Here is a 25533-nt window from a genome sequence, read left to right on the forward strand (position 1 = left end):
TCTGTGTTTATCGATAATTGCTACGTAAGTGTTCGGTTTGTAGACATGAAACACATGTGACAATGATCTGCTACGGCTTATACAGAATGTAGCGGGTATTAAGTGTAGAAATGTTTATATGTGGTACCTTAACATGTACATATGTTATTGTATTGGTTTTTTTCTCTGCTTCGAACAATCTTTCCCCAAACACGTCACAGACTTTACAACCTGATGTTTTCTGAGGCCGTAACTGCGCTACTAAGATTTTACCGTTTTGTATCACGTGTCCACAAATCCAGAACCTGACCTTGTAACGTTATGTGTGCCTCACTGTTTTTTTTCTTTAACTAATTTGTGCCTGATTTTATTCTGAGAAGCTCAGTAATGTATGTAAATACCGAAAATGTAAATGTGAGTGCGACTGCTACGGTCGCAGGTTCGAATCCTGCCTCGGGCATGGATGTGTGTGATGTCCTTCGGTTAGTTAGGTTTAAGTAGTTCTACGTTCTAGGGGACTGATGACCACAGCTGTTAAGTCCCATAGTGCTCAGAGCGATTTGAACCATTTTTTTGTAAATGTGATTCAAAAAGCACTTGAAGTGAAGTGAAGCGCAGCTGGACAGCAAGAAACTCTTTAGCGCGCAACCCCCGCAACGATAGTATTAGAGAATCTTTGAGTATGGACTCTAAAAAAAGAAAAGACAATTTATTTTATTTTAAAAAAAGACTGTTAATCTGTATCTTGTGGAAAGAGGACGTGTTGCTAGGCCGTCGCTCAGAACGTATTGTTACATTTAATGAAAATTGATATTTCAGTGATAAAACCGAGTGAAGCATGTGTAAGAGTTGCCAAACATTTATGTATACAAATTTTCTGGAAGTGAAGAATAGAAATATCTTGCTTTTGGAAAAGGAAGTGAACTTCATTGTCGTCGCCGTCTATCAATTGACAGAATTGTAAGTGTACAAAGTTCACTAAAGTACAGGAAAAGAAATGCATTCTCTATAGATTTCATTCAATAAGTAACAACCTCTCATAATTTCTTAATTACAGTAATTGGCCTATGTTCTTGTACAATAGCATGGTGCTGAACTCCACCGACCAATTTTGATGTAGCTGGACGTGTAGTTTAAAGGAAGTTTGTGTGTCAAGCAATCTCCTTTTCTCACGAAAAGCAGATTGCTGTTCGATCTTAGTTACGTACTTACAACAGTGGTCCCTTAGGTATGAAAAGCTACGAAAACTTGGGCTCAAAGCTATCCGCAATACGGCCAAGTAACAGAGTCGTATTTTAAACCTTAAAGAACAATAACTTCCTCCAGATTGTAATACGTCAACAACTGGTGCAGAAGCAGATCATTCAAAGAGGCAGCAACCAAAATTCAGGTAGCAGTTACGACTTAAAGTAAAAATATCAATCAAAAATCAATCTCTCTCTCTCCAAACACATATAAATATTGATTTTGTTACAGAACCTAAGGTCATTTTACAACCTGCCCAGGGGAAAATACTCATTACTGGTTTGTTCTTGCCACATTTACTTGGATGCCGGCCGCGGTGGTCTAGCGGTTCTAGGCGCGCAGTCTGGAACCGCGCGACTGCTACGGTCGCAGGTTCGAATCCTGCCTCGGGCATGGATGTGTGTTCTAGGGGACTGATGACCACAGTAGTGAAGTTCCATAGTGCTCAGAGCCATTTGAACCATTTGAATCCACTTGGAGGTATTACCCAACCTAAAAACATACGACTTGTGTACCCGTTACACCGTGCATATGTTACTAACCGGCATTCGACCGTGAAACTATTCTCAGAATGTCAATGTATCATTTGCCCGAGACAGTGAGATGCGCTTAACATCAGTTTCATTCATAACAGGTAACAAAGCCTTAAGGGGAGCCGGAGGCGGTCAAATCCAAAAAATTACGATTTTTTTTTTTTTTTTTTTTTTTTTTTTTTTTTTTTTTTTTTTTTTTTTTTTTGCTACCGAAAATGAATTGAAACATTCCTCTTTAATGTAAACTTTGCATTATTGTTCTACTCGCCCTAGAAGTGGAGTTATTACCATTTTCCCCCACGCCTGCAGAGGAAATGGGCGGCCGCTGAATGCATCTAACACCCTCTCGTGACTTCCTGGCGAACTGCTTGGGATTTTCTCGGCCTGTTACGCATACAGCGCCTTATGTTACGCATACAGCGAGTGTGCAAGGGTTGGCTACATTGTTTTCTGTGACAAATGAAGCCCTAAGAGCGCGGAACATCATCTCTTTGCTGTTTACCGTTTCGAATTAGTTCAGTGTTGCGCCTGTTGTTGGTAGTATTATAGTTCTTGTGTAAAGCGTTGTTCTGGTTACGATGCCACGTTTTAGTAACCGTGAATATAAGAAGAGGAAGAACGTAGGGAAAAGAAAATTAACACTAATACCAAGTTGCGATACTACAATTACTGAAACAGTGCGTTCTTCTGCTAAATGACACATGGCCGGCCATAGCCCTGTGACACCTTCTAGCATGAAGCTGACTGGTGGAAGTGACAGATTTCGTGAATATGTTAGTGACAGTGATGATATTAACGAAGTACTGAATATTGGATTATTATCTTCTGTGCTGAAAGAAAGTGTTCTGTGCAAAATGTGTTCAAGTGTAGCAGTGGGACTAGAGATAACAAAGCACTTTGGTTTAGCTTGTGAGATGAAGATAATTTGTGCATGTTGCAAGTATCAAGTGATTTTCTACAATTCACATGCCAGTCTTTTTGGTGAAAATGGACGATCTAGAGTGTTTGATGTGAATGTTCGACTTGTGTATGGTCTTCGATCCATTGGAAAAGGGTCTGCTGCTGGTAAACTGTTTTGTGGTATTATGAACTTGCCATCGCTTCCAAGCAAATTTGGGTACTACTGTGAACTGGTAGGATCCTCTGTTGAAGGTGTGGCTTTGAAAACCATGAAGGAAGCAGTGGAGGAATCTGTAGAAATGAACGGTGGTTCTAGGGATTTGGTAGTGGCATTAGATGGTTCCTGGCAAAAGAGGGGTCATAAATCCCTGAATGGGGTTGTAACTGCTACTTGTGGTGATAGTGCAAAAGTGATAGATGTTGCAATATTATCAAAACATTGTAGGTGCAAAAATAAAATCAAAGGAGAGCACAGTGGAACCTGTGAGACAAATTTTAGTAGATCAAGTGGAGCAATGGAAGTGGATGGAGTGAAACAAATTTTTGAACATTCAGTTCCCAGATACAACGTTAGGTACAAATACTACCTTGGGGATGGTGACTCCAAAGGTTTCAAGACTATAGAGGAACTGAAACCATATGGAAATGAATTTGTAGTTGAAAAGTTGGAATGCATTGGGCATGTGCAAAAGCGTATGGATGCACGGCTTCGAAGGCTCAAACAAACTTTGGATTCAAGTAAGCTTAGTGATGGAAAGACAATAGGAGGGAGAGGCAGGCTTACTGATGAGGTGATTGAACGTCTACAGAGATACTATGGGTATGCTATAAGGCAAAATACTAGTAATGTTAGTGACATGCGAAAAGCAGTGTGGGCATTGTTCCTTCATACTGTCTCTTCCAATGAATACCCTCAACACAGCCTGTGCCCAAAAGATTCCTGCTGCAAATATAATGCAAAAAAGGACTATGATCACAAACATGGTTTGCCAGCAGCTGTGATAGATGCAATAAAACCAATTTTTCATGACTTATCACAGCCAGAATTGTTGCACAAATGTCTACAGGGGAAGACGCAGAATCCTAATGAGAGCGTAAACAATTTGATTTGGAAAGTGATTCCTAAAAGGATATTTGTAAGCATAAAAACACTGCACTTTGGCATTTATGATGCAATAGCAACCTACAACCAAGGGAACAGTGTGAAGTGTGAAGTTCTGAAGGCATTAGGATTTACAGCTGGCGTGAACACTGTACGAGCACTAAGAAATATTGACAGAGAAAGGGTAAGAGGAGCAGAAAGAAGAGAAAGGCATATGAAGTATGATGGAACAACAGGCCAGAAAAGAAGACAGAAGAGGAAGCTTTTGGAGGATGAAGAAGAAGACCCTGATAATCCATCCTATAGTGCAGGAATGTATTGAGAAACTTTGATAGCCATTTCCCGTAAATTAGAATTTTCCGAATATAAGGAACGTTTTCTCAAAATGCACTCAGGCTAGAGAGATGAAATTTTTATACAGCACTCCTAGTGGCCAAACTTACATTGTAACACAGCCATTTGGCAATATGTTCAGTAGTATCATTTCAGTTTAATTATAAAGCAATTATTTGTAAAAAAAATTGGGTCGTTAATAAAAAAAATAATTGGAAGGAAAGTAGAAGAGATACTCCAAAATACCTCTGTCATAACTGCAATACTAAACCACTCTATATGTAAAAAAAATTCAAATTTTTCTATTTGGTAGTTTATTCATAAATGTTCCTCAAACTTAGTGATTTTAACATGGGCAGCATAGGCACCTCCGGCTCCCCTTAAGATAAGACAGAGTCCATGCAAACGGCTCTAAAAATGGTTCGTTTATGGATTACCAGAAATAAAGTCAGTGAGGAAGTAAGATGACGACGAAAAACTAGACAGCACCGAAACAGATTAGTAAAACTTTGAAATCTTGGCCAAAAATTTTTTGTCAAATGAAACAACAAGTTTACTCTTACCAGTCACTGTTTATTTATATCCCCATCGCGTTTCAAAGGTATGAAGCTCCGTCATCAGGTGCATTTATAACGTGTGTGTTGCGTTACAGCTTAGGCGTAAAAGGATTTGTATTGCGTTCGGTACAAGAGAGCATGAATTAATCATAACTCTTCTATAATCATACAGCTTCGTTCTTATCTATGATAAAAAACAATTAACATACACAAGATTAAATCAAATTCATTTTTTACTGTCATACAACACACATTTGTGTGCAGGAAATGAGTTGCTAAGGATACCACGGGCGATATTCTCATTGGAGTTAGCTAATCTAAGAACATTAATATGTACCTCATTTTGCTTCTCTCTTAAGACAGCTGTACACGTTAACAAGTTTGACAAGTGCGACACTGTGTACGAGTGTGTATGTGGAAGTAAAATTACTCGAAGTGTGGTTGACGACATTTCAGACTTAACCATCCATACTGGTAATTACGTACGTGCTCATGTCAAACATGAGTTCCTATTTGCGGTTTCTTTTTAGCGTGCCACAAGAGACTGAGATTGGGGCAGACTGTTTAATCTTCTTTTTCCCACCGGCTGCAAGCAACTAAAGGCAAACCAATGTCTATACACGAAAAGGTGGCCGATGATACGCGAATTCTGCCTGTAGAAGCCGAAGCCTTCACTATCATTACTGTGTGCTTCCAAACAGAAGGGAAAGGGAAGACAATCTAGTCTTCACTTTAGCATTTCAAAGCATTCGCTTTACGCTGACGAAGTGGCTACGACGTAGAACAGGACAGTCTGGGAGCTTGGTACAAAGATAACGCTAGTGTTGTAACTGCGCATTATGAAGAGAAATTGGATCTCTTTGACAAGGTAAAGATCATAACCAACGAAGTACAGCACTAAACGAAATACACTCCTGGAAATGGAAAAAAGAACACATTGACACCGGTGTGTCAGACCCACCATACTTGCTCCGGACACTGCGAGAGGGCTGTACAAGCAATGATCACACGCACGGCACAGCGGACACACCAGGAACCGCGGTGTTGGCCGTCGAATGGCGCTAGCTGCGCAGCATTTGTGCACCGCCGCCGTCAGTGTCAGCCAGTTTGCCGTGGCATACGGAGCTCCATCGCAGTCTTTAACACTGGTAGCATGCCGCGACAGCGTGGACGTGAACCGTATGTGCAGTTGACGGACTTTGAGCGAGGGCGTATAGTGGGCATGCGGGAGGCCGGGTGGACGTACCGCCGAATTGCTCAACACGTGGGGCGTGAGGTCTCCACAGTACATCGATGTTGTCGCCAGTGGTCGGCGGAAGGTGCACGTGCCCGTCGACCTGGGACCGGACCGCAGCGACGCACGGATGCACGCCAAGACCGTAGGATCCTACGCAGTGCCGTAGGGGACCGCACCGCCACTTCCCAGCAAATTAGGGACACTGTTGCTCCTGGGGTATCGGCGAGGACCATTCGCAACCGTCTCCATGAAGCTGGGCTACGGTCCCGCACACCGTTAGGCCGTCTTCCGCTCACGCCCCAACATCGTGCAGCCCGCCTCCAGTGGTGTCGCGACAGGCGTGAATGGAGGGACGAATGGAGACGTGTCGTCTTCAGCGATGAGAGTCGCTTCTGCCTTGGTGCCAATGATGGTCGTATGCGTGTTTGGCGCCGTGCAGGTGAGCGCCACAATCAGGACTGCATACGACCGAGGCACACAGGGCCAACACCCGGCATCATAGTGTGGGGAGCGATCTCCTACACTGGCCATACACCACTGGTGATCGTCGAGGGGACACTGAATAGTGCACGGTACATCCAAACCGTCATCGAACCCATCGTTCTACCATTCCTAGACCGGCAAGGGAACTTGCTGTTCCAACAGGACAATGCACGTCCGCATGTATCCCGTGCCACCCAACGTGCTCTAGAAGGTGTAAGTCAACTACCCTGGCCAGCAAGATCTCCGGATCTGTCCCCCATTGAGCATGTTTGGGACTGGATGAAGCGTCGTCTCACGCGGTCTGCACGTCCAGCACGAACGCTGGTCCAACTGAGGCGCCAGGTGGAAATGGCATGGCAAGCCGTTCCACAGGACTACATCCAGCATCTCTACGATCGTCTCCATGGGAGAATAGCAGCCTGCATTGCTGCGAAATGTGGATATACACTGTACTAGTGCCGACATTGTGCATGCTCTGATGCCTGTGTCTATGTGCCTGTGGTTCTGTCAGTGTGATCATGTGATGTATCTGACCCCAGGAATGTGTCAATAAAGTTTCCCCTTCCTGGGACAATGAATTCACGGTGTTCTTATTTCAATTTCCAGGAGTGTATTCAGTGCTTTAAAAGACGGCAGGCAGAGGAGGAAGTTAAAAATACAATGAAAACTCTATGGACTCATTACTCAGCGGAGAAAACCACCTATGTTTCAAAGAGAAGAAATCATTCCTAAAATAAAGTCGTTGCAAAAACATTAGAGTAGTAGATAAATTCTAGCAACATCTGCTCTTCTCATCACAGTGTCCTGATTCGTTACTTTATATCGCACAAGGTCGAATGGGAATTGGTAATTATCCTTGCTGATTCTTAAATAATGTCTCAGGTATTATTCGTTCTCCAAAAAATGTTCATTTCCAAGAAATGTTAGACTTCCCTCCTCTCGTCAGCTCATTCACTTTTGCATCCAAAATGACAATTTTTTTCTTTTCATATTGCTCTCTGCCACTGGCATATATTGCTCTGCCGCAGAGAAAGAATGAACTGCCAATTTTCTGTAAGCACTCGACGCAACCATAGGCTCTTCTGTGTGTGTTTCAAAGGTGTGCGCTTTGTGGCGTGACGGAAAGTGCTTTAGCGCGCTCTTGAAGGAAAATTACAAGCACTCCGACTTCAGGCCACGAGTGGCCTACCGGGACCACCCGACCGCCGTGTCATCCTCGGTGGAGAATGCGGATAGGAGGGGCGTGGGGTCAGCACACCGCGCTCCCGGTCGTTAAGATGGTATTCTTGACCGAAGCTACTACTATTCGGTCGAGTAGCGCCTCAATTGGCATCACGAGGCTGAGTGTACTCCGAAAAATGGCAACAGCGCATGGCGGCCTGGATGGTCACCCATCCAAGTGCCGACCACGTCCGACAGCGCTTAACTTCGGTGATCTCACGGGAACCGGTGTATCCACTGCGGCAAGGCCGTTGCCCTTGAAGGAAAATAGGCGCTAAATTGAAAGATTCTGCCACCCTGTCTGGAAATATGTGTTTTATTTGAGCCATCTTTCCCGATACACCTCTACGGCGTTCATGTAATTATTAATGACATTGCTTAGAATATTTCACTCAGCTTTGTTTAATAAGGTGTTTATACAGAATGTCCCCGGAGGAATGGTCAGTATTCAGGGATATGACAGGAACGCTCATTTGAAGTACAGAACTTCTTATAGACATATGCATTGTTCTGAAAAGTTTCTGACATAGAACATATTTAATTTAGATTTCTTTCTGAGCTTGGTCCATTATGGACGCTATTGTGCTCATTAAGGAACATGCAGAGGCACTCAGACAGGCAGTACATACTCCTTGCATTGAATTGACGGGTGGAATATTGGAACATTTATTATGAACTGTACACCAGCTGTATTGCTACATGTACGATAATGCTTAGAGAAAATGTGTTAAAATAATGTATTTTTCAGCTGATACTATGTAAAACGCATGTTGTAATGTTTACTAGCTGTTGTACAAATGTAAAGGTAACAATATGATAAATGATACAGAAACTAAATTGCAATGTACATTAAATGTGTTATATCGCGACAACTAATCGCAATAGGGCATATATCCATATGAAGTTTTGCTCCAAATGATCGTCCCGATCGTATCCCTGAATACTGACCATTCCTTGTGGGACGTCTATGTCAGCCTCGTCTGAGGTCGGAGCTACGTAATTCTTTAATCGATAAACACATGTGAACATCGTAAATAACGACAGTCAGTCTCCGTAGCTGGGCGGGAAGCCTCCCCCGCCGTCTTACTGAGATCTTGGACGCACTGCCCGAGATTTCACACCTTGTTGGGAGGATTAGAACTGGGTGCACTCAGCTTCGTGATGCCAACTGAGGAGCTACTTCAATGAGAAGCAACGAATGAAAGGTCTGGACCGAGCGAGATGGCGCAGTGGTTAGTACAGTGGACTCGCATTTGGGAGGACGACAGTTCAAACGCGCGTCCGGCCATCCTGATTTAGGTTTTCTATGATTTCCGTAAATCACTTCAGGCAATTGCCGGGATGGTTCCTTTGAAAGGGCACGGCCGAATTCCTCCCCATCCCTCCCTCATCCAATGTGACCGATGACCTCGCTATCTGGTCTCCTCCCCCGAACCAACCAACCAACGGAGGTCTGGAACGCTGACAACGGCCGAGAGGGTGGTGGTGTGCTGAACCATGCCACCCCTCTCCTACGCCAGAGCACGACATGGCGGCGGTCGTCAGGGCTGAAACAGAAACTTTGTATTAAAAAAAACGGCTGAGTAGCATATTCCAAGCATATAAGCTCACAAGTTAAAATGTTAGGCATTTTCTTAAAAGAGCACAGTGATCGTTTCGGAGCGCTGTAGCTAGTGCAGAACTGGCGCCAGGCGCTCGTGTGACCCTACATCGTTGATATGAGGCATTGCAGTGTGCCACTTTGTTGTAAGGAATCAACGCGGTATGATGGGTCAACTTGTCGAAGTGGCAGAAAGACGGAAAGGAGATCTCGTGTTTGGACATGCCGAACGTCACGTGGCTTGCCCGATTTGTTGATGTTCCAACGCGGATTGTTCAAGAAGGAATGGTTTAGCACTCTGTTGTTTAACACGGTGTGAGAATTGTGGTCTTAAAAAGATCCCAACGACGTGGGCTGGAAAAGAGTGTCACACCTTGTAAACAATAACGTGTGTCAAACACGACGACTCGACGGGAACTGCTGTTGTCGAGTGAATTCAGCTCCGAGCGAACGATGGAAAGGAACTGCATGCAGTGAACACTTGCAGTCGAATACGTCGCAAGAGGCAATGGCGTAGCCAGGATTTTGTCAAGGGGGTGGGGTCCAATTTTTAATTTATTCTGAAAATCACCACAAAGAGCAATAAACCGTTTTATTCGATAATGAACTCTTGAGTTCTCACCAAGCGGAATGCACTCTTGAGTTTTCAGCAACGGAGATATAACTCGTTACTTACAAGTGAGCAGTGGTGCTCCAATCTTGCTTCGCTCTCCATTTTACACTCTTCTTTTAGCCTGGATTTCAGCTGAGGAAGCGATCAGGAGCGCACGAGCGCTTGTTTTCTGGTTCACAGTGATTATTACCGGCACGACTATTGGAACAAAGAGATCTCTGTTCGACAGAAAAGGTAGAATAATTTTTGGTGGCGAAAATGCAAAGGATCTGGAATTATTCAACCTTATACTTTCCCAAATTTCCTTATTTAATTATGCATCTCTCATTTCTTGCAGTGTAAAAAGTATCGTTTTCTGCATGAAAGAAGGTCCCAAGAGACAAATGCAGTAAATGAGGAAAATTCGGATTGCTATTTATTTATCGGGTGGCTTCCAGTGCCGCGAGTCTCCGAAGAGTAGCTCGGCTCCTCCTGGATGCAGCTCTTTTCATTTAAACAGAGTTGCTGCGTCCTTAAGGGAATTTGAATCTGTTAGGAAAGAAAGGAATTCAAAAGGAATTGGCTGTGGTCTGTAGTAAGGGACCAGCATCGGAATTTCTCTAAATTAAATATGGGAAACCACAGAAAATCATTTTCAAGGTTGCCGGCGGATGGATTGAAACCACCTCGCCTCCTGAATCCATCGATTGCTAGCTAGCTCAACGGCTCAACACGCAGAGCTACTTCAAGTTGGTAGATAATTTGGAAAAACTGGTTGTTGTACATTTTTTAAAAAATAAAATAAAATGTATCACGACAAAGGTTTGAACTCTGATATTGAATTTTTGCCCTTTCATTGTGCATGTTTAGTCACTGACGATGCATATTTTAAGACTGAATTGTGCATGGAATTGCTTGCTTCAGTTGTAGTATTACTACGTAGAGTGCAAATGGGTTTGGACGGAAGGGGGATGGAGGGATGCAGGACGCAATTGGCTCGGATGAATTCAAGCAGCCAGTCGAAAAAATCTGTTAGAAACGAAGGAATTGTAGGATGTGTTGTCATCACATACCCCTTCCGCTCTGCACAAACCCCTTCCCTTCATTCTGCGGAACTGGTTTTCATAATGGAGTACCGCCCAGGTGACCAGATTGGCCGTCATAAAAAAAAGAAAGAAAAAGAAATTGTAAGCAACCCATGCCGTTTGGGGGATATTTTCATTGGTCAGTGCGATTTTTCGGCGACATAGACGAATCCAAGTGTATTTCTATGCACTGATTATTATTATTATTATTATTATTCGTTACAGTCAACTTTGGACTACGCTAAGCATCAGTCATTTCTTGTGCTTTTTCTTGCGTTCTTCCCAGTACTTCTTCATTTTTTCTGAGTGGGCTTCTTTACGTTCTTGCGACCAGGTTGTTCCCGTCTTCTTTGATTGCGTTCGGTCTTTGAATCCCTGTATTTTGTTGATGGCATTCCTATATTCCATTCTGTTGTAAACTGTCTCTGGTATAATGTTCATTTCTGCAATGTCTTCTTTTACTTCTTTCAGCCAGTTAATTTGTGTCTTTCTGCTTTCCATGTATTCCAGGATTTTCTTTGCCGTTCTTTCTGGTGCCATTCTTTTGACATGCCCATAGAAACTCAGTCTTCTCTTTTTAAAGGATGTTGTCAGTTTTTCAATTTTCTCGTATAACTCTTTATTGGATCGCAATTTATAATCCTGTCCATCCTTTTTAGGTCCTAAGATCTTTCTCAGTATTTTTCTCTCTTTTATTTCCAATTTCTCCAACAGACGTTTTCTGTTCAGTGGGATGCATTCAATCGCATACAAACTTTCTGGTTTTATTACCGCATTGTAGTGCCTGAGCTTGGCATTGATGGAGATCGACTTTTTATTGTATACATTTCGGCATAGCTGGTATGCCGTTTCCATCTTTATTGCTCTTTCCTGTAGTGAAACATTTGGTAACCCTGTCGGTGTAATCCATTCCCCTAGATACTTAAATTTATGAACTCTCTTAATTATTCCATATTTAGTTTGCAATGTCTGTGTTGGGTCTGTTTTGTCCTGTATCATCAGTTCTGTCTTTTCATACGATATTTGTAGACCTGTCTTCTCAGCGATCTCATGCAGCATTTCTATCTGAATCTTTGCTGTTTCGATGTCATCTGCCAATATTGCCATGTCATCAGCAAATGCCAGACATTCAATTTTTGTTTTATTTCTTCCTAACGTTATCCCATTTTTCACTCCAGCTTCTGCCATCTTCTTTCTCCATTCCCTGACCACTTTTTCAAGGACAATGTTAAACAACAGCGGGGAGAGCCCATCCCCTTGTCTAACACCTGTTCCAATTACAAACGGTTGTGACAATCTACCCAAAAACTTCACTTGCGATTTTGTTCCCGTAAGGGTTTCCTGGATTAGACTTTTGCTTTTATCATCAATCCCAAATTCTTCTAATGTGTTAATCAGAGTTGGTCTATCAATAGAATCATATGCTTTTTTGAAGTCTATGAATGTAATTACTAGATTTTTCGATGTGCGTGCGCGAAGTTGTATTATGGAGAGTAGACTGAATATCTGTTCACTGCATGATCTTCCTTTTCTAAACCCAGCCTGATATTCACCCAGTTCTTTCTCTACCTGATTTTCAATCCTGTTTTGTAGTGCCTTGGATAGGATCTTATAGGCCACTGATAACAATGAGATACCTCTGTAGTTATTTGCATTTGTCTTGGCACCCTTCTTATGTAACGGATGAATCAATGCTGTCTTCCATTCCTCCGGAATCTTCTCTGTATTCCAAATCTCTTCAAACAGCGCCTCGAAATTATTTATTAAGTTTTCTCCTGCGTATTTCAGTAGTTCCGCGACTAACGAATCTTTACCAGATGCTTTATTGTTTTTCAATCCTTTCAAGATCTCTTTAATTTCTTCTTTATTAGGTGGTTCAGAGTCTGGTAGCTTATTCTTAGGCTTCTCAAATGTCAAGGTTTCATCAGGTCTTTTGCAGCTTAGCAGCGTTTCAAAGTAGTTCGCTAGGTGTTGGCAATTTTGTTCCACGCCGGTGATCAGATTTCCTTTTTCATCTTTGAAGCAGAGTGTCGGTGGTTTATATCTTGTTATTGTAGTTCTGAATGTTTGAAAGAAATTGCGTGTATTATTCTTAGAAAATTCATCTTGTATTTTCTGTATTTGTTGTGTGTCATATTTCCTTCGTTCACTTTTAATGATTTTCGTCGTTTCACGCCTTTGCGTTTTGAACTGCTCCCAGTCAGTTGGGCTTTTGGTTGAGTTGTATTTCTCCCAAGTTCTGGCTCTTTTCTGTAGTGCTTTCTCACAGACCTCATTCCACCAGGGATGCTTTTTCTTTTTGGTTAGTAAAATTGTTTGTTCTGCTGCGTCTCGTATTGAGGTTGCAATTTCTTCCCATTTGTGACTTTTGATTTTATCTGTCTTTTCCTTGTAGTCGTCTAAGACTTGCTGATTGAGCATTAAGTCCTGTACTCTGTATTTGGCTATTTTTGTTTCGTCACTCTTGTGACTTCTTTCTGGTGTTAATTTCATCTTAATTTTGGTCAGATAATGGTCAGAATCAAAGTTGGCCCCTTTCACCACCTGTACATCTTGAATGTCCCTTGAATTATCATAACTTATTGCCACGTGATCAATCTGGAACTCGCCAAGTAATTTGTTCGGTGATTTCCATGTTGTTTGTTTTTTGGGATTCTTCTGGAATTTAGTTGTCATAATGTTCAATTTGAATTTCTCACAAAACTCTACTAATCTCTGGCCATTCATGTTAGTTTTAGTGTGTGCTGTAAACCTCCCTGTGCTTTTTGATAATTCGTTTCTTCCAATTTGTGCATTAAAGTCTCCTAACAGAATTGTAGTGTGTTGCTCAGGGATCTTCCCTATTGTTTCTTCCAGTTCCTCCCAAAATGTCTGCACTTTCTCTGGATTTTGTTGGTTGTCTTTATTTATTGGTGCATGGGCATTTATAAGTGTGTACTTTTTATTTTTATTTCTGAATGTTATCAATGATATTCTTGGTGATTTAGATTTAAATTCTAGTACCTTAGTAGAAAATGAGTTATGTATCACAAATGCTGTGCCATATACCCGAAGACCTTTTGTATTCTTTACTATCTGTGCTGGTTTCCCTTTATAAATCCTGTACTGGTCTGCCTGTACTGTATCCTCATCTGGGTATCTTGTTTCTTGTATAGCCAGAACTTTTAGTTTGTGTTCATCCATTAGTTTTGTCAGTTCTTTTTGTTTACCTGTTCTCAGCATTGAGTTCACGTTCAGTGTTCCTATGAACGTTTGATGTCTGTTCCTATGTTTAGCGTTTGGGATCCTAGGACCCTCCGACTGGTCTGTTGCGCAATGATGCTGGGCCCCCGGATCCGAATGCCCAGCTTCGGCGGTATTACCACCACGGGGAGGAAACTTTCTCATTGCACCTTCCATTTCTGATACTTGGTTAAAGCTGTTGTTTCCAGAGGTATACACCTCCTTCCACTAAGACTTAGTTCGCTACACTAAGAAGTTAATTCAGGCCGCTCCTCTGGAGTACAGACGCCTTTCGCAGCCGCTTCTCTGAAGTACAGACGCTGCTGATTGAAGATAACTCTTCCGCTCCAAAAGCCGTTGGGACATATAGTGTCTTCTTCCGCCTTCTGGACCGTTGGTTAATCTTCACCTCTACCGCCAGTTCCGCCGTTCCGATGATCTTCATCTCCGCCTTCACTGCCGTTGAGGTCTTCACCGTTACCCTGGCAAGGGACCCTTACGAGGTACTATCACCCGGGCCAGGTGAACCAAGGTTTTTTAACGAGGTTGTTACTCCTCCCCCTCCTCCTTTTTCAACCGGGCTTGGGACCGGCTTTGGCGGAGTTTATGCACTGATTTTATTTTAATGTTATTTGCAATGAAATTTACTGCTCCGCTGTCTTGTGAAATACTGAAATATTGCAACCCCAAAGTTCTACTAGACACTAGTTAACGACTTCAGCGATAAAATTAACATGCTAAGATAGATAAGTCGGCTATTACCGTAGTGCGTACATATTTTATCTTGTCATAACGTTTGCGGTCGAATCAAAATCGGTCTTCCTCTTCTTTTTTGGTACAAACTTAAGCATAGACTATGGCAACAGCACACAGAAGAAACACAACAAACGGTAGGACTTACATTAAATTCAACTGCAAGTAAGAACTGATCTGACACAAAGCAACAAATGAGCTCAAGAGAGGCCAACAAATACGAGGGCCACTCCATAAGAAATGCACACTATTTTTTTTAAATCCATATTTTATTCTACATGTTTGAAAGTTTTCCAGTGTGTAGACACATCCTTTAGGAACAATATTTTCATTTCTCCACATAATTTCTATCCATCTCAACTGCCTTACGCAATCTTGGAACCAGTGCCTGTATACCCGCACGGTAAATTTCTGGACCAACCTGTTGGAGCCACTGTTTGGCACCGTACACAAGGGAGTCTTTATCTTCAAACCTTGTTCCACGAAGAAAGTCTTTCAATTTCCCAAAGAAATGATAGTCACATGGAGCTAGGTCAGGACTGTAAGGCGGGTGTTTCAGTGTTGTCCATCCGAGTTTTGTGATCGCATCCATGGTTTTTTGACTGACATGTGGCCGTGCATTGTCGTGCAACAGCAAAACATGCTTTTGCCGATGTGGTTGAACACGACTGAGTCGAGCTTGAAGTTTCTTCAGTGTCGTCACATATGCATCAGAATTTATGGTGGTTCCACTTGGCATGATGTCCACAAACAAGAGTCCTTCGGAATCGAAAAACACCGTAGCCATAACCTTTCCAGCAGAAGGTGATGTTTAATTTTTTTTTTTCTTGGGTGAATTTGCATTATGCCACTCCATTGATTGCCTCATCGTCTCTGGTGAAAAATGATGGAGCCATGTTTCATCACCTGTCACAATTCTTCCAAGAAATTCATCTCCGCCATTCTCGTACTGTTCCAAGCATGCCGTTTTTCTTGTTTCTTTGTAAGCCACTGTCAACATCCTGGGAACCCACCTGGCACAAACCTTTTTTTAACGCCAACACTTTCAGTATTCTGCAAACACTTCCTTCCCCTATCTGAACGTAGCGTGACAATTCGTTCACTGTGATGCGTCTGTCAGCAGTCATCTGTTCGTTAACTCTCTGCACATTGTCTGGAGTGTGTGCAGTACGAGGCCTGCGGTACGAGGACAGTCCTCAATATTGCCACGCCTTTTTCATCACGCAACTTGCTTGCCCACCGACTAAGTGTACTGCGATCGACAGCAGCATCTCCAAACATCTTTTTCAACCTCTTGTGGATGTTTCCCACTGTCTCGTTTTCACAGCATAGGAATTCTATGACTGCACGTTGTTTCTGGGAGCGTCAAGTGTAGCAGCCATCTTGAAGACATGCTGTGACGGCGCCACTCACGGGAACAGGTTGAACTAAGTTTGAAAACAATTGGGAAGGATGTATCTACACACTGTAAAACTTTCACACATGCAGAATGAAAACTGTATTTTTACAAAAATAGTGTGCGTTTCTTTTGGATTGACCTTCGTAGTATAGGCCAAAATAGGAATGAGCGATAGCCGACTGTGCTGCGGATGTAAAGATAGTTTAAATCTTGCTGACTATCCATAGTGCGTATCCCTTTCTGGTCATGTAAATAACTGTCAATTTCACTATCTAGCAACCTCGCAAGAAGTCATCGATCACAGCAACAAGTAAAAGCTAAATATCTTCAGTGAGTCATACGGCGCAGAAACTCGATAGTGGCTGATCGGAGCCGTGTGGTTCGAAGAACCATGTATTTTGAAACGATGCAAAACGTCGAGTGCGCCGACGACCAATGAGGCGTTTAATCTGCAGTGTGTGGAGGGTGTACTTCAGGCCAGAGGTGGGTCTATGATGTTTAGGGTTGTTTTCAATACCATGACGTGGGACCACTCACTCAAGTTACAATGCACGAGAATCAGTGTGGTTATTTCAACACTCTCGATGACCAAATGTGTCCCGTCTACAATTACATGACGTGTGTGCTGCGACCACTCCAAATTCATGTGTGAAATCTTATGAGACTTAACTGCTAAGGTCATCAGTCCCTAAGCTTACACACTACTTAACCTAAACTGTCCTAAGGACAAACACACACACACACACCCATGCCCGAGGGAGGACTCGAACCTCCGCCTGGACCAGCCGCACAGTCCATGACTGCAGCGCCTCAGACCGCTCGTCTAATCCCGCGCGGCGCGAGCACTCCCGTGATAATAACTACGTTTACTGGCTTACACACATGCATTTCTGGTTTGCCGAACGCACGTGTACCTTATCACTGCTAAATCATACGATCTTAATCCCGTAGAAAATATGTGGAACTATTGGGAACTATAAGATATATCGCTAAAGTGAATAATTATCCTAACACATTTGTCGATATGATATATAGGAATGTAGAGAAAAAAATATGGTAATGAGATAAATACCTTGATACCAAAAGAAAGTACAAAATTTGTCACCTTGCCTTACTATGGAAAAATGAGCATGAGAATTGCATCGATTTTCAGAAAATACAAAGTGAAAGTAGCCTTTGGAACAACAAATAACTTAGGATGTATCTTACAACATAGTGTACATGTAAAAAATGTACCTGATGCATCTGAGGTTTATAAAATTGATTGTCCTGATTGCGGAGCATGTTACGTAGGTCAGACAGGGAGGAGACTGGAAACTAGGTTCAAGGAACATGTTGCTCTAGAAAGAAAAGACGCAGCAGAGGAATCAAGTGGGGCTGCACATTTATTGTCAACTAAACATAGATTGCCAATGTTAACGTGAAATGTAAGGTTGTTGCATAGAGGCGGGAAGGGTGGACTCCTCGATCTTTTGCCAATGTTAACGTCAAATGTAAGGTTGTTGCATAGAGGCGGGAAGGATGGACTCCTCGATCTTTTGCCACCACAGAAATGCTAAGTGTAACCTGATCAACGCCGATTTCTGGGAATTGTTTGAAAACTACCTACTTGAAAGCAATGAAAAATTCGACCCCCAAAGATCAGTCGCAACCTCATGTCATTATGTAGCAGCCACTTGCATAAGATCTAAACGAGTACCACTTTCATAACACTATATTTATGTAACTTATTGCATTAGAATAACACCCAAACTGATGAGGGTAACCATTAGCAACAATTAATACGTAAAACTGTCATTTTTCAAAATAAGTGTTCAAAAGATCACGCTTTATCATATTGTTCTTATTTCTCGGCCACTAAGTGCGACATATTGAAATGATGCTTGCAAGCACTACTAGCGCCAGCAAAGTGCATTTTGTAAATAAAGTTCACGTTATATCTTTTGTCAAGTAACAACTAATTAAGTTAAGACAGGTCCCAACACGACAAAATATGCAATACTTCCTATAACGTACTTTACGTAGACATATCAGTTTTGTAATTAATTTTAGCCCATGAGGCGTAACTGTCACTGTTACGTGCTATAGTAATTTTAAACATCTACCACATTACAGACATGAGAAAAAGTAAGAATTGTGATGTTTACATAGTTTTACTCATAATAATTTCATCTTACTACTTAGTTACTGTACAACATAAATATTACAAAAATGTCGTCAAAACTGTAACTTCAGGCACAGCTCATAGAGGGCGCCACACGCAAAACCGATGTGTACCGTGAAACCAACATATAATTTTACGACAGTAATGGTTGAACTGTGTAAGCATTCACTTGAGCACGAACAACTGCTACAATTCCGCACTGGTATGTAATGTTAACGTTAAAAGACAACGATGTGATGGATTTATAACTTTTGTAAATCACATTGTAATATATACTCTTGTATTTGTTTTAGGATTGATAATGGCCTGACACAGGTCGAAATCTGCTCCAGATCCTTGAGCGTCATGCACTCCGCCTCGCCTTCCGTATACGCCTCCCGTCCCCCACGCGGATCCTCTACGATCTCATTCCTTTCCGCCATCTGCTCCTCTTCCTCGAACATATCCACATCCTCTACACCTCCCGCCGTCTTGAACCCCCTCACCCCCTGGTTGCTCCTCTCGTCTCCCATCCCCGCCCCCTGCCACGTCTTCACGTTGTGTCCCCCCTACCCTCCATCTCTACACCCTACATCTCCTTTCCCAAGGTGGCTTCCATCAACTCCCTCTCCCGGATGGTGCCCTCTCTCCCTCCATTTATCCCTCCTATCAACTCTGATCCTCACCCCCCTCCTTTCCTCCATCCTTTCCCTGGGCTCTCTCTTCCTCCCATCTTCCACCCTGTGTTTTCTCCCTGCCTACCCTCTCCCTATCTCCTTTCTCCCCCCCCCCCCCCCCGAGTCCTTTTGTACTCCCCTCCTCTGCCTTCCCCACTCCCTGGCACGTCTGCTCAGCACCCCCCCCCCCCCCAATCCCTCTTCTGGATCCTCCTCTTCCATTGGCTCCTTTCCCTACTCCCACTTCACTTTTCCTCTCCTTCCCCCCCTTTTTTCCCGTCTTCTGACCAGTTTCCCCCACCCGCTCTCGGGTTTGGTATGTCATATTTGTGCCAACTTTTTAGTGCAGTGTTTAAGTGAGTGTTCAGTGTTGTGCATCTTTCCACAGTGTTGCGAACGAAAATTATGCTGTCGCTGGGTGTGCATTTTATATCTCTTGTGAACAGAACCCAGACTGTCGCCGTGTTTTTTAATTGTCTGTCTATTATTTTTCTGCTTCCTGTGTATTTTATTAGCATCATCAACCCTGTGTTTTATGTTTTAAGCTCCAGCATTTTCTGCCATTTTACCTGTAAGTCACCGATTTTATCGCCAACTGTTATTATTTTTTCTTATCTTCATCTTTTTAAAACAAATTCTGTAGGCTGAAGAGCGGCGTAATAAGTTGCTGCCAGCCCACCCCCTTTAGGAGGAATCGAAACTCAATAAAGGAAAAAAAAAGTCGAAATCTGATCTGCGTTGTGACTGTAAATGTCATTTTAAAGCAACTTAATTCCACAACTGATTGCTGCTCTATCTATCCCACTATTGGGAATAGCGGGTGAAACGCAGCAATCAGCATTTCCCCAGCATTCCCGCAATTTGGAAGCGGTAGGAGCTCTAATTGGCAACAGCTTTACCGCAGTGGTAACATCGGTTCCCGTCGGACCACCGAAGTTCAGCGCTGTCGGGCTTGGCTAGCACTTGGATGGGTCACCCCCGGGTCTGCCGGACGGTGCTGGCAGGCCGGCTGCACTCTGGCCTTGTCATGCTAGTGGAACAGCTACTTGACTGTTCACGAAAATTGACAACGGCCTGGAGAGCGGTGTGCTGACCACGTGCCCCAACATATCCGTATCCAGTGGTTCGGTACCGTTGGGCCTTCCGAGACCTCTTCGGACGTTTAGAGAGTTTAGAGGGCTCTAATTACTGCGGCGGTGACTTCAGCTGGATATATCTTACATGAAGACCCCATCGAGCGTTGTCGAATTCAGGCCATTATCAATTTTTGGTCGGTGTGCTTATTTGCTTCATTAATATTACGTCGTTCGTCGCGAAGAACGCTACGTATTTATTTATCTTTCGTCATTCATGTCAGTACCTTTAGGAAAGTGGACCATATCATGGCTATTTAACAGCACCTCCATTATTCTTCTTTTAAGGGGGGTAGGACGTCAAACGGGCCGACTTGGAGCAGGAGAGCCACCACTGCACATTTTAATTTCCACTGTCTATACTTTTACAAAAAAATTCATAAAACTTTGGCAGCATGACCAGGAAGGATTCAGGATTCACACTCGTAGCAGTGTAAGTTCAAAAACATAACAAAACAATTGTTTTTACATGTGAAATTTCATCATTTTTCACTTACTATTGGCTGCATTTGTTGCTATAGGTACACTTTTCTTCATAAGTAAGCGATTACAGGTGTCTGAAACTCTAGAATCTATTTAATTTATGAAAAAATAAATCAGCTGTTGCATTTTAAACTTTATGTTTAGAAAAAAAATCAAATTTGTAGTTAATTATCTCAATTTGTACCCCAGTTTTTAATAGATTTAGAAAATTGTAGAGTTTCATACACCTGTAAGTATGGTTTGTATGCTGTGCAAAATTCATCAAAGAATCTCTCTTACTTGTGAAGAAAAATGTATCTATAGCAACAAATGCAGCCAACATTAAGTGAAAAAATGATGAAACTTCATATCTACAAAAAATTTATTTTGTTATGTTTTTGCACTTCCACTGCTACGAGTGTGAATCCTGAATCCTTCCTGGTCATGCTGACAAAGTTTTATGAATTTATTTGTAAAAGTATAGACAGTAGAAAATAAAATGTCCTGTGGTGCCTGTCCTGCTCCAAGTCGGCCCGTTTGACGTCCTGCGCCCCTTAACACATTGCGTCACTTTCATTTTCTTCTCAGCGATAGCTTTCCAATGTTTTCTCTCGATTAGTGGACATGTAAGAGCTTCCTCGAAGTGTGCTGACATAACAACACTCGGGCTTCCCCTGGAAACGATGATTCATCTGTAGTAATGAAAAATGAATTTTATGAAACCGTTCTTCTTGGAACTTATTCTTTGTATTACATTCATAACTACTTAGGATCTCCTTTCTCTCGCAGCGCTGGATGAGTACGGTGGAGATTATCCCCTCGTTCCTCTGAGAACCTACTGTTTGTATTTCAACCATAACTACGTAGGTTCTCCTTACAGGATATTACAGTGAGCAGCAATTTCTCTCGCAGCGTTGGGCGAGTACGGTGGAAATTATCCTCACGGCCGGCCAGGGTGGCCGAGCGGTTCTAGGCGCTTCAGTCTGGAACTGCGCGACCGCTGCGGTCGCAGGTTCGAATCCTGCCTCGGGCATGGATGTGTCTGATGTCCTTAGGTTAGTTAGGTTTAAGTAGTTCTAAGTTCTAGGGAACTGATGACCTCAGATGTTAACTCCCATAGTGCTCAGAGCCATTTGAACCATTATCCTCTCGACATCGCTTCGGGTGTGCCTTGGTTAGTCTCTCCACTCTGTAAACTCGCTCGACACCGCTGCCCCCCCCCCCCCCCCATCCGCCTCGCTAGCCATCATCCTTCGCAGCGGTTATTGTCCTCACTAGCGGAAGTCGCTATCGCACGCCTATGCAACAGCACTCGACTCAAAGGTAAGCCGGCTCGAATCCAGGTGATGGATGAAATTTTCGCTGGCAGCATTTGGCCGGCAAGGGAAAGAGGGATGGAGACGTAAAGTTTCTGATTACCAGTCTTTGTGCCAATGGCCTAGGTTAAATTCCACACCTCTTCGCAGTGTCTCTTTGAAGTGAGGGCATCCGTTCGTCGGATGTAGATGGTAAGTGGAGCACTTCCCTTGGCGTTCTTCGATAGGCTATGTGTCAGCATCGGATTTCACCCTCTTCCCTCTCTCATCATCATCGTCATCATCATACAACGCTAACGTAGCACTGCGCTAGAAACGCATCTATTACATTTACTTAGACCCAGTGCTGTTTTTCAGGGGGAGCGCTGGGGGATGCGTACCCTTAAACTTTCTCGTCGACGAAGTAATTTTTTTACGATATCGAGAACTTGGAAGAGTGCCAAACATTTATTTCACGGACGTAATTTTTTTATTTCATTTTTTCGTGTTGGTGATTGCAATGCGGACGATACCAGTGCACTTTTTGGTGGGTAAAGCGATGTCATTGACTGTTTCAAGCATTTCGAAGCTGCGGCAACCGTTCTCGACAACTGAATCGTTGGCAGCCAGTTCAACAAGCATGTAGTTCCCTCGCCCGCTAATAGTGGGCGATGGTAGTGCTAAACGGATATGCGTACGCTCAAACGCCGAGCTACCGATAGATGTCTCTACGGTCACGCTACCATAACCCATCGCGATTAATCGCCATCTTTGTTTTGTTGTTCATTATTCGTTTGCGTTTGCTGTTCTATTCTTGTAGGTTGTGCGAAGTTTTACAGTGTGTCCTGTTTTTCGTTGCAACCTGTAAGTTAAGTTGGAGGTGAGAGATGAGCAGAAAACTAACAAAGTATTTTACTTGTTCTCCTGTTTGTAAAAAACCAAAAACTGTCAATAATTTGTGTGCGAGTGAAAAGCCAGAAGTTCAACACCAGTGGATGACGAAAGTGAAACTGTAAACCTGAGCACTGAACTTACGTGTGAAAATGCAGTGAACGAATGTGTGCATGAAATAAAATTAAATGATCGTCCAGAATGTTGGACTTTGGATCAAGAAATCGCATTTTGTGAGAAAAATGACTGGTTGATCGTTTCAAACAAAAAACTTGGCTGCAGAATTTGCAGAGAAGTAGGAAGTTTTGGCATAGAAAGAAATAAACAAGGCATGAACATTGCACAGCCCTTGGGCTACAGTATCTGTGTCATCTTCAGGTGGTTCCAGAAAAGAAGAAATGGTTTTTTTGCGTAAAAAAGTATTTAAACATAAAGTTCCACTCATCAAGCTGCTGCCCAAGTAATACTTCGTGCCAAACAGAAGACTATGGAAAATGACGTCATGCCTAAAAGCAGATGGGTGGTATCCCATGCTTCAGTTATAACTAATTTTCACTGCATTATATCCAATGTCGGAGTACCCTCAAAGTCTTTTTTTTTTTTTTTTTTTTTTTAAAAAAAAGCACTGCTTAGACCTAACAAATACACGAATGACACAGCTGTGCATATCCGCAAAGAAGGGGGCCAATACGTGCAGAGGAAGAATACCCTTTCCTGCTGGCGGCTCAATCCATCTCTTCGGCTGTCCCAGCCAACAATGCTATCGACATTTTAGATTTTTTTAAATTATATATATATATATATATATATATATATATATATATATATATATATATATTGTACGATAAATACAGCTGTGTACGAGGGCGTGCTGAAAAGTAATGCCTACGAATTGTTTATTTCGTTCTCAAATGGTTCAAATGGCTCTGAGCACTATGGGACTTAACATCTGAGGTCATCCGTTCAAAATGGTTCAAATGGCTCTGAGCACTATGGGACTCAACTGCTGAGGTTATTAGTCCCCTAGAACTTAGAACTAGTTAAACCTAACTAACCTAAGGACATCACACACATCCATGCCCGAGGCACGATTCGAACCTGCGACCATAGCGGTCGCGCGGTTCTAGACTGAAGCGCATAGAACCGCTCGGCCACCGCGGCCGGCTTATCAGTACCGGTTGAGTTCTCAGTATCTTGCGTATTACTCGATCGGTTTTCCACTTCGCTGACGCAATCGGCAACCGTCTGCAGCTAGACAGCTCCGTGTGTGTCTGTGAAATATTATCTGACTTAACTGCTAAGGTCATCAGTCCCTGAGCTTACACACTACATAACCTAAATTATCCTAAGGACAAACACACACACCCATAGACAGCTCCGAATTGTAGCGTGTGACACGGTGGTGTGTAACGTAACTATGTCGGAGCGTGCGAAACGGTGTGCAGTGACCGAGTTTCTAACCGCAGAAAACGTTCCTGCACATGGAGCGCCCTCTCTTCAGTATGACAGACCGTACACGACCGCAGCGGCATCTACAGCAATCCGATATCCTGGGTTCACTGGCGTCGATGATCCTCCGTACACTCCCGTCTTGACCCCATCTTTTCATCTATTTCCAAAACTTCAAGAACATCTTTGACGATTTCACTTTGACAGTGATGCAGCGGTTCAAGCAGAGATGAGGTTGTGGCATCGTCAACAAAACCAGACATTCTACACTGATGGTATCCGCGGTATCGATAGTTCCGATGCCACAGCTTAGGTGCACGCTCGTACTTTGGCACTACCAGAGCGGACGAACTATGCCGACCATAGCGCCCTCTGGCCGACGCTGTGGAGCTCAATGAGCGCCGCTCTGCATTCTGCCCATTTCATCAAGAGCAGACGGCCTGGAAACATCGCTTCTACTTCAGAATCGCTATTGAGACTTTGCAGCCGAATTCCCGTCGTAGGTAGTACACACCTACGTGCTCACCTCAGCCACAGCTGTGTATTCAGTTATGCACTTCTATTTTTGCCTATAGTAAACTTATAAAATCTACAGGCAGTACCGAAGTGCTTTACCTGTCCTGCTCCTACTCGCTTCCTTCATTCGGCCTATTTTGCAGATCACACGAGCAGACCCACGCTCCGCCTGCCAGGCGGGATACAAAAGTATCGACAAACTGTCTCTCGCTGGGAGAAACGTGTTTGTCGCCAGTGATACTATGTTGAGAATAAATGTGTAGGCATGAAGAAGAAAAATGTTGAACGTAATAAAGTTTATGTAAAAAACTTAGTTTTTACATTAAAAAATTCGGAGGTATTAGTTTTCATCATGTGCACGTAACAGCGACATGCGCAGCGAGGAGTAACCGTGCCCTTTTGTGGCAGCCGTTACGTCGTGTGATCCAGATCAGACATTCGAGTACAGGGCAGCCACGGCGCGAATCACAGCATGCGCCAGCAAGTCTGCATGTGTGGCGCGCTTGCGAAAGCACCGGGAACTGCGTGCGGCCTTATCTGCCGCGGATACGGCCTTCCGGTACGTCGCCGCGTCCCACTCGGGCAACACGAGGCAGCTTGTGCCCCAGCGGCCCGAAAATCACAGCCGCGCCGGCGAGTCCTCAAGGCAGCCTGGCTGGCGCGCTGCCAACTCGCTAAACATTCCCCGTGATGGCGGCTGCGTTGTCGCTTGTAACGCTCCTGCCT

General features: G+C 43.2%; 1 protein-coding gene and 1 pseudogene across 3 annotated transcripts in view; one reads left to right on the plus strand and one right to left on the minus strand.

Annotated features, from left to right (window-relative positions):
* Window positions 1-25533, plus strand: part of LOC124625759 (actin cytoskeleton-regulatory complex protein PAN1-like) — a 278818-nt gene that overhangs the window by 34013 nt on the left and 219272 nt on the right. The gene's annotated exons all lie outside the window — the stretch shown is intronic.
* Window positions 7729-7846, minus strand: LOC124546414 (annotated as a pseudogene).

The sequence above is a fragment of the Schistocerca americana genome, chromosome 8, assembly GCF_021461395.2.
Source record: "Schistocerca americana isolate TAMUIC-IGC-003095 chromosome 8, iqSchAmer2.1, whole genome shotgun sequence".
NCBI lineage: Eukaryota > Metazoa > Arthropoda > Insecta > Orthoptera > Acrididae > Schistocerca > Schistocerca americana.